Source organism: Desmodus rotundus, chromosome 9 (assembly GCF_022682495.2).
Source record: "Desmodus rotundus isolate HL8 chromosome 9, HLdesRot8A.1, whole genome shotgun sequence".
NCBI classification, from domain to species: Eukaryota; Metazoa; Chordata; class Mammalia; order Chiroptera; family Phyllostomidae; genus Desmodus; species Desmodus rotundus.
In genome coordinates this window covers 100,501,121-100,510,990 of record NC_071395.1, presented here as the reverse complement: position 1 = coordinate 100,510,990, position 9,870 = coordinate 100,501,121, and positions in this window count along the sequence as shown.

Below are 9,870 nucleotides of genomic sequence, written 5' to 3'. Positions count from 1 at the left end.
GGGACCTGGCCCGCATCCCAGTCCAGTGCCCTGACTGGGAATTGAACCAGCAACCTTTCTATTTGCAGGCCAGCACTCAATCCACTGACCCACACCAGCCAGGGCTTTTTAAATCTTTTGTAAAAAGGTTTTTATTTATTTATTTTTAGAGAGGGGGAAGGGAGGGAGAAAGAGGGGGAGAGAAACATCGATGTGAGAGACAAATATTGATCAGTTGCCTCTTGTATGTGTCCCAACCTGGGGCCAAACCCACAACCCAGGCATGGGCCCTGACCGGGAATTGAACCAGCAACCTTTTGCTTTGCAGAACGATGCCCAACCATCTCAACCATGCCAGTCAGGGCAATACTTCTAAGTGCTGGGTCCTGTGCTAGGTCCAAGATGAAGGTGCTAGACCTCGGGTTAGCACATTCAGGGACAATACTTGCCCTCAAGACAAGCAGTCTAGTAAGAGAGACATACCTGGGAAGCTTAAGTTGTTTGGAAATACAACCATTTCACATACAAGGTGAAATGATGATAAAGAAGAAAGAATGATTAACTCTGTTTGGAGGTCATTTAGGTGATGGCCTCCTGGAGGATTTTGTCAAGGGGAAAGTAATCTAGGCAGAGACTTGGCTTAGAGGTTAACTCACAGATTCAGAAAACCAGAAATTTGATTTGTTTTGTCTAAACGTATTCTGGCCTACTTCCCAAGACCTTAGTCACAGAGCAGGACCTAATCAAAGGAAAGCTTGGACTAAAGGGAATATTGAAACTGCTCCTCTAGGTCGCAGGCAGTATCTCTAGAACGATGAGTGTTTGAGCTAAATTCTCCCTCTCCTGCCCCTCCCTTAAAAGTACTCAGGGTATGGGGGAGAAGAGTATCCTCTGCCATTTGATGGAGGTAGATAAGGTGAACGCGGTCTCTGGATCCAGGCAGTGAGCTTTGCTCTCTGTCTTCTGGTCCCTATGCGATGTTCCTTGCTTGCCTAGTCTCTGTATATCCAGCTGGTGTTCAAAGTCGAAATTTTGAGCTACTGGAACTCAAGGTCCATTCTTTTGGTATCTCTCCCTGTCTAACTTGTCCTGCTCTGACTCTGATGTTACAGGAGACATCTATGAAGCCTGGCTGCGATGGCAGTGTTCCCTGCAGCCCTCACTCACAGTTACCTGCTGCCTACCATCCACCCCCACCCTAAGTTCCCAGGCTAAGTTCATGTTACCTGACTGAAGGGATCTGTTTGCCTGTGCACATCAAAGCCCAATAAGACACAGACAGGAGTATACAAATCTCGTAAAGGGGTAGACCCAAAGCTCCGGAGAGGCATGTGCTTTGCCAAGAAGCACAAGAAGGGCCTGAAGGAGATGCAGGCCAACAATGCCAAGCACAGGAGTGCACGTGCTAAGCTATCGAGGCCCTCATAAAGCCCAAGGAGGTCAATCCCAAGATCCAAAAGGGAGGCGGCAGCAAGCTGAATCGACTTGCCTACATGGCTCACCCCAAGCTTGGGAAGCATACTCGTGCGCATCGCCAAGGGGTCTCAGGCTCTGCCAGCCAAAGTCCAAGGCTCAAACCAAGCCCTAGGCTGCAGTTGCAGCTGCAGCTGTGTCTCAGGCTCCCAAAGGTGCCCAGGCCCCCCCACAAAGGCTCCACAGTCAAGGCCTCTGTCTGCCAATGTGAGGACAGAAGGACTGGTGTCACCCCTGGACTGCTGTCTGCATGGGGCTGGTGTCCTCCTGTGCTGTTCGTTCAAATAAAGCTGAGGCAGAATCTGTCACAACTCCCCCCCCACAAAACCTCAACTTCTATTCCTCAGAAAAGTACAAAAAACCCAGCACTAAGGACAAGTCCAATCCACAGCAAAGAACAGAATATAAACAAACTAAAACATGTAACATACTATTGAATATGTTTTCTTTTAAAAAAAAAATTATGTTCTCTGTTTCAGGTATACAGCTTATCTAAAATAAAACAGAAAAAGAGGGGCGGGTTGAGAACAAGGTGTGGTGTCTGGTCAGAAGAGAAACAATCCACAGAGCCTCTGTGACCTTTGTCACTTCTTTCCTCCACATATTCAAGCATGAAAATGACTCAGCCTTAACACTAGTGGCTTATTTTTAGTAGGGGCAACAGAGCCAGTTGAAAACTTAAGCACAGTAACTATTGCCAATTGACATCAGAAGCAGGGAACAGACACTTATTTTTTCATTTCAGTTTGATGTGTGTGACTCCAGCGGCAACAGAGAGCCTGCCTCTTTCAGATATGCATTTGAGCTTTCCTTCTGCCACGGTGCTGGAGATTCCTGGTTGGAGACTTCCTCCTTTGGACATGAGGTTTCAGCATTAGCAGGTTCCTTAGCCAGCGTGAATGGAGTCCAATTCCCACATTTTAGAACTGAGGAATCACCCACAGTTTTGTGTAAAGTTATGGCTGTTTTGAACAAGTATCTAGAGCTCCGAACTCTCAGCTCAGCATCCCATTTGGCCTCCCTTTTTTTCAAATTCCTAAGTGAAAAGCCAAATAACATGTATGACATAAGACCACAGGTCTGGAAGAAGACATATCCTGGGCTGATGTCCCATTCTAATGTAATGTAAATGTTGCATATAGAGGAATAACATTCTGTTATCCACTATCAGATTACCAGAAATCAAGATTCAAAAGGATGTATTCTTTACTGTTTTGTAAAAATGTTAAAATTCAAAATCTCTGCCAAGCAGGAAGCAATAAATAACAGCAAAAACAGTACAAGGGATCTGTAGTTACCTGATGGAATCTGGACTGTGCTTCTGCCACTTACTAGCTGTGACATCTTGAGGAAGTTACTCTCTGTACCTCAGTGTCCTCATCTGTACAATAAGGTTGACAATAAAAGTACACATTTCAGCCCCAGCTGGTGTAGCTCAGTGGACAGCGCTGGCCTGAGAACCAAAGGGTTGCTGTTCAGTTCCCAGTTGGGGCACACGCCTGGGTTGTGGGCCAGGTTCCCTGGTGTGGGGGGCGTGTAATGTTTCGCTCCTTCTCTTTCTCCTTCCCTTCCCCTCTCTCTAAAAATAAGTAAATAAAATCTTAAAAAAAAAAAAAAGAAAAGATTTGCTTACTTTTAGAGAGTGGGGAAGGGAGGTAGAAAGAGAGGGAGAGAGGCATCAATGTGTGAGAGATACATCAATCTATTGCCTCTCACAGGCCCCCAACTGGGGATCTGGCCTACAACCCAGGCATGCGCCCTGACCGGGAATCGAACCAGAGACCTTTTGGTTCATAGTTTGGTGCTCAATCCACAGAGCCACACCAGCCAGGGCTGTCATATTTTTCCTAGTCACCTTCTCCCAATTTGCTCCCCCTGCCCAGAAACTCCTAACCCCTGTTCCTTTGTTTAGCCCATGATGGTGTATAAGCCCAAATTCTAAAGCCACTCCTCTGGGTTGCTCATCCCTGGGGCTTCCAAGTGTATGTGCAGCACGTAGATTTTAATAAACTTCCATTTGTTTTTCTTTTGTTAATCTGTCTTTGGCTAGTCTAATTTATAGAGTCCCAGCAACAGAACCCACATGGGTAAAGAAAAATATTTTTTTTCATCCTCAACAACTGGAAAGAAGTGTGCAAATAACAATAATTTTTAGGTTGGTAGTATTAATTTTTCTTATTTTTAAGTTTCCTTAAATACTGCTCTTGTGTATGAACGAAAGCATGACACTAATACTCACTCTGATCAGAATGTGAATGAACTGTGGCAGAGGAATACCCAATTCTACCAGATGGCTTTGGGGACCTTTCCAAGAGGTCTTTATATCTGACCTATATTAAACTGTCCTAGGGAGATAGTGATTGGGTAATTTAAGAGTTAAAATTTTTAGCTTCAGTTACAGTTAATAGATTTAATGATTAATGCACATAGAAAGCTGTTGTTCCAGGAACTCCAATACATGACCAGGCCTACCCTGACTCCAGGAGACCTACAAGCAATTCAGTCTTTGTGCCCCAGGAGGACTGCAAGTGATCAAGATGATATTTGAGCCCTGGCTGGTGTGGCTCAGTGGATCAAGCGCCAACCTGTAAGCCAAAAGATTGCTGGTTCGATTCCCAGTCAGGGCACATGCCTGGGTTGTGGGCCATGTCCCCAGGAGGGGGTGCATGAGAGGCATCCACACATTGATGTTTCTCTCTCTTCCTCTTTTTCCCTCTCTCTAAAAATAAATAAATAAAATCTTTTTTTTTTTTTAAAGGATCACCGGTCAGCAGAAGAATGGATGCAAGGAAAACTGCTAACTGCAGCTTTTATATAATTAACTCTTTTCCCTGAATTTCAAACCCCTTACTAACCCTTTTCTTCTTATAAAAAGGTCGGCTTGAGATGAGATGTTAAGGTGGCTTTTTTAGGTACATAACCCACCAACTTCTCAGATCACCAGCCTCTGAATAAAGCTCCCATAAAAATTCAGTCTTTGTCTCTACTTACCGGTTCTGGTAGTGACAGACAGCATGAATGCCAACTTTTCCCATTTCAATAGTGGATCAGGGGTGGCTCCTGGAACTGGCTTCCAGGGAATTTGTTCAGCCTGCTTTTATTCCTTCAGTATTTCCCCTGTCTCCCTTTTTTCATCTCACTCCAGAGAAAGAGTGTTTCTTACTCTTGTGGATGAAAAGGGGACACATACTAAACCTGATAAGCTCAGGGGAGGCCTGTTTGGTAGAGTTACAAACTCAGAGACCTAAAATAACCACATGGGATGGTTTTAAATTAAAACTTTTTAACTAAAAGCAGGTAATGGTGGGCAGTCATATTCTAGGCTATAATCTTCCCTGACAAAGGTCAGTCTTTACCTTAATTGAGCCTATTATCTTTTTGCATCTAGGATAACATACCTTTTGAATGTCTAATTTCTCTCCCCCCCCACCCCCCCCCCACCCCTGTGCCTCAAAGCACAAGCACCCTATCAGAGGAGAGACCATACATCCCTTCATTGTTATTGTTATCATGTTAATTGTTGACTGTTAACTATCCTGGCCCCACCTATGTAAAAGAAGTATGTGTCTATCATTTTACTTTTTATCCAATCCCAGAGGTTCCCCTCCTTGGCTTTCTCCCACCTCCCTAATCTATCACCAATGGATTTTATGTAACCCTCTTAAGTCTTCTGTCTTGATTGGAATGTATAAAATAAGGTGCAAGCATTGACTCTTGTGGCTCAGTTTGCAGGGCTTCATCCTGCAAAGCAAAACGTCACCCACCGGCTGGGTTCCTGGTCAGGGCACATGCCTGGGTTGCAGGTTGCATCCCTTCTTGGATGCATACAAGAGGCAACCGACCAATGTTTCTCTCCCTCTCTTTCTTCCTCCCTTCTCGTCTCTCTAAAAATAAATAAATAAAATCTTTTAAAAAATAATAAATAGTAAAAATAAACTAAGGTGCAAAAGTGCCATTTTTTGGAGCATTTTCTCAATCCATTGAGGTTTTGCTTCCTGGCAATTATTGTCAGTTTGGCTCAAATAAACTCATAAAAATTCTTACAGTTTTGGATGTTTCTTTCATTGACACTTTTATTAATCCCAACTTTATTTATTTTCATTTTTATTTTTATCCTCACCCAAGGACATTTTTTTTCATTGCTTTCAGAGAGAGAGAGACATTGATTAGTTGCCTTCTCATATGGGCCCTGACCAGGGATAAAATCTGCAACCTGGGCATATGCCCTGACTGGGAATTGAACCCATGACCTCTTGGTCTATGGGATGATGCTCCAACCAACTGAGCTACACTGGCCAGGGCAATGCCTCTAATTTTAACTACAGAAAGTTCAGGGAGTCTTTGCAGACCACTCTCAGCTGGGTAGTCCCTGGAAAATAACTAGACACAAAACTAAACATGGGGCTGGGGAAGAACATTCCAACTGTGAGGCACCCCAGTGACAGGGCAGAGGCAGGGTCATCTGACAGGAGATAGAACACTCCAAAGAACAAGAATCAGATTAAACTATAATTTGTGGATTTAGAGGTAGAAGGTTAAAGTCCAAGGTAAAAGTGGATGGGCTGTGACTAGACTGGGAAAAAAGATTACAAGGTAGCATATATTAATGAGCAGAAGGCAAACAAATTTCCTGCTCACAGAATGCTACGTGTTCCTCCATATTTCCTAGAAACCTCAGAGTTACAAGGCCATTTTACTGGAAAGAACACCTCTAGGCCAAACCTACTATTTAAGAGCTGCGTGACCCTCTAGCTCTCTCTGCCCTGTTGCGGTACATATAGGCATTGTATGGAGCTGGAAAGAGCTAGGCTTCCAGAACTGGTGCAGGGTGGGGAACTAACTACAGAGATGCTGGTCCTGTAGCAGATTTTGGGTTCAGTGCAATGAAATGGACTGAATATTTATGTCCCCTACCCCCACATTTATATGTTGAAATCTTAACTCCCCGGGTGATGGTGTTAGGAAGTAGGGCTTTTGGTAGATGATTAATGGTCACTAGGGTGGAGCTCTTATGAATGGGACTTGTGTCCTGCTAAAAAAAAGACCTAGGCAGTTCTGGTGAGGACACTGCTGTGAATTAGGAAGGGGATTTTCACCAGACACCAACTCTGTCCGCACCATGATCTCTGACTCCCAGTGTCCAGAACTGTGAGAATTCGATGTTTGTCGTTTAGTGGACAAAAAAGGGGTTCTGTGGAAAGTAACCTCCCAGGGTGACTTGATCATAACTTACTAACCAGGCAGGGGCAGATCATGGTGGGTAGTCATGCTCCAGGCCTGTAGCTTCTTTAGTGAAAGGTTTTATGGAAACGCTGTCCATTGTTCTTGTGCATCTAGGTTCATATACCTTTGGAATGCCAGAAGTAATAGTCCGCAAAGGCACAATCACCCTCAAGAGAGCATATAATCTTAACTATCCTATAATCCAATCCCTGCCTTGCTTTCTCTCACTTTCGTGTAATCTCCCTTAAATTTTCTCCTCATTTTCTTTCTTTGAGTTTCTTTTTTAAAAATTATTTTTTAGCTCTGACTGGTGTGGCTCATTGGAATGGGGTATCGTCCTGAGAATCGAAAGGTTGCTGGTTCAATTCTTGGTCAGGGTCAGGGTACATGCCTGGGTTTTGGGCCAGGTCCCTGGTTAGGGGTGTGCGAGAGGCAACTGTGTGGCAACTGTGCTAGAGGCAACATATTGATGTTCCTCTCCCTTTCTTCCCCCTTCCCTTCCCCTCTCTCTAAAAATGAATAAATAAAATAAACTTTTTAAAATTTATTTTAGAGAGAAAGGAAGGGAGAGAGAGAGAGAACAAGTGAGAAAGAAACACTGATTTGTTGTTCCATTTATTTATATGCATTCATTGGTTGATTCTTATATGTGCCCTGACCTGGGAATGAACCCGCAACCTTGGAGTGTTGCGACAGGAACAATGCTCTAACCGAGTTACCTGGCCAGGGCAAATTCCCTCCTTTTCAGACGAGATCAGGCACATTCAGGGTGGTATGGCCGTAGACAGCCCTCCTTATTTTCAAATGCATAAAAGAAACAACAATACTGCTGCTCTCCAAAGCATTTGAGACCTTGCTTCTTGACAACTGTAAAAATTCTCTAGATCTGGATGTTCTTAACATCAGCTGATGTAAGGGTATTTTTTGTTTGTTTGTTTTTAGTCTACAGTAGATTTGTTAACAGCAACCTGAATGGATTAAGACATTAAGGCACTGAAATTTGGGGATTAATTTTTTTTCTGCAGCACAACCTAGCCTATCCTAACTAACAGAAAAGGCACTATAATCATAGTATTATATAAATTACAGATTATGTGACATTCAGCCCAAATTTGGAGAGGCTGAAGAGAGGAAGGAGAAACTTGCTGAACCAGTCTAGTATCATAATCATCTTCAGTAAAGACAAAAGATACCAGGCTGTTGTCAAAGATTCCCAGTAGTGGTCCTGGAGAGTCAAGCTACATGAAAGCAAGAGGGAGATTCATGCTAAATCACTGCTCTCAATATTGAGCCTCTTCAGTCACATAATCCTTCCCCCTTGAGAGTTTCCACCTGAAAGACTAGACTAGGGTCAAGGCAAGTAAAGAGACTGTTATAGGCAAAGAGCCCATGTTTTTGCTAAAGGCTTTATTATAGCTAAGCTTAGAAAGTGGAAACATGAGGAGGCTTATAAGAGAAAGTAAAAATAAATGGGACTGAGGAGTTTAAGGAGAAAAGATTTATGCTATTAGTGTCATTGTTCATAATGGTATTACAAGAAGGCAACCTAATTGAATAGGAAGAAAAAAGATTAGTGATTTAATTTGGGTTGGATTGTGACTTTTAAGGTTTCATTGGGCCAAGAATCTACGATTTCTGAGGACATCATAGTATATGGTGCATAGTATGGTAGTTACGCATGTAAGTTTAGAGCAAGAGTCAGATGGATTCACAGCCAGGCTCTGCTAATCACTAGTTTTGTGGCCTTAGCTAAGTTACTTAACCTTTCTGTGTCTAGGTTTTCTCTCCTGTAAAATAGGAATTAGAACAGTGCCCACATCATATGGTTGTTGCACCAGACTATGTGAGGAGTGTCTCAGGACTTCCTTCCTCAGTCAGCAAATAATACAGGTTTCCCAAAAAACTCTCTCTCCCCTTCCCTCCTCCCTCCCTCAGGGATCAGAGCCTCACTCAGAAGATTGAGGAGATAGTTCCCCATGTATAGTCAAGAACGAGAAGCAGACAGATGAGCTGTGTGTAGTTTTTGTGAAACAGAGGCAATTATCTTCACCCAAAGATCCTGCTGTTTGACCCTGGAGTCAAAGGTAGGAGGGTTCATACTTCATTCTTGATTACAGGCCATGACAATTCCTTGGGGGCTCATTACCAATTACTGTTATGAATGTTCTGTCTTTGCTCTGCATCCCAAGATGCCTTTCAGTTTCTCACATGCAGGTTTATTGCATTAGTTGCTCTGATTCCTTAAATCATTAATAACAGGACAGTCGTGACCTGAATCAATTCTATTCTTCAGCTCTATGCTTTGCACAGTATTAGAGCTAGCTGTCTTGTTGGCAGCAAATGTTGGCCTCGAGTTATCATTTCTTTGCACCCCACTGTGATGCCCTCATGGAAGTGGGACCTAGGCATAAGCTTTGCGAATAGTCAAGCAGCACACACGTGGGGTTTAGAACTCAGGCTCTGGCATTGCAGGGTTGGCTTTAAATTCTGGTTCTACTTCTTCCAGGTGTCTGAACTTCAGCAAGTCACTGACCCTGAATGAGCCTCAGTTTCCCCACCTAAAATGTGGATTATAGTAGCATTTACCTCAGTAAGTGGTTGTGTAGATTAAATAAGTTACTATAATAAAGTACTTTTTGTCTGGCACAAACCAATAAACATTAGCTATTATTAATTTCTGTGTAACAAATGAGTGGTAATTATTGTTCATTTTAAAACACTTTTTAGCTCTGCCTGGTGTGGCTCAGTGGATTGTTCATCATTCTGCAAACCAAAAGGGTGCCTATTTGATTCCTGGTCAGGGCACATGCCTGGGTTGCAGGCCAGGTCCCCCCGCTGGGGGCGTGTGAGAGTCATGTTTCTCTCACACATCAATGTTTCTCTCCCTCTCTTCACCCTCCCTTCCCCTCTCTTTAAAAATAAATAAATAAATAAAATCTAAAAAACTCCCACAACTTTTTAGATCCACAGATCATGCTTATGCAGATAATTCCCTCACATCCCCACTTAGGCCTAGCATCTCTTCTGAACCCCAGATAAATATCTTCAATTGATTACTACACATTTTCTCTCTTGTATCACCCTTCAGTAGATTCAAAATTATACCAAACTCATCTTCTTCTAGCTGGCACCCTCTGGTCTTCCTTATTTTTGTTAATATTATTATTGTCACAGTTTCTTAGATATAAAATTTGG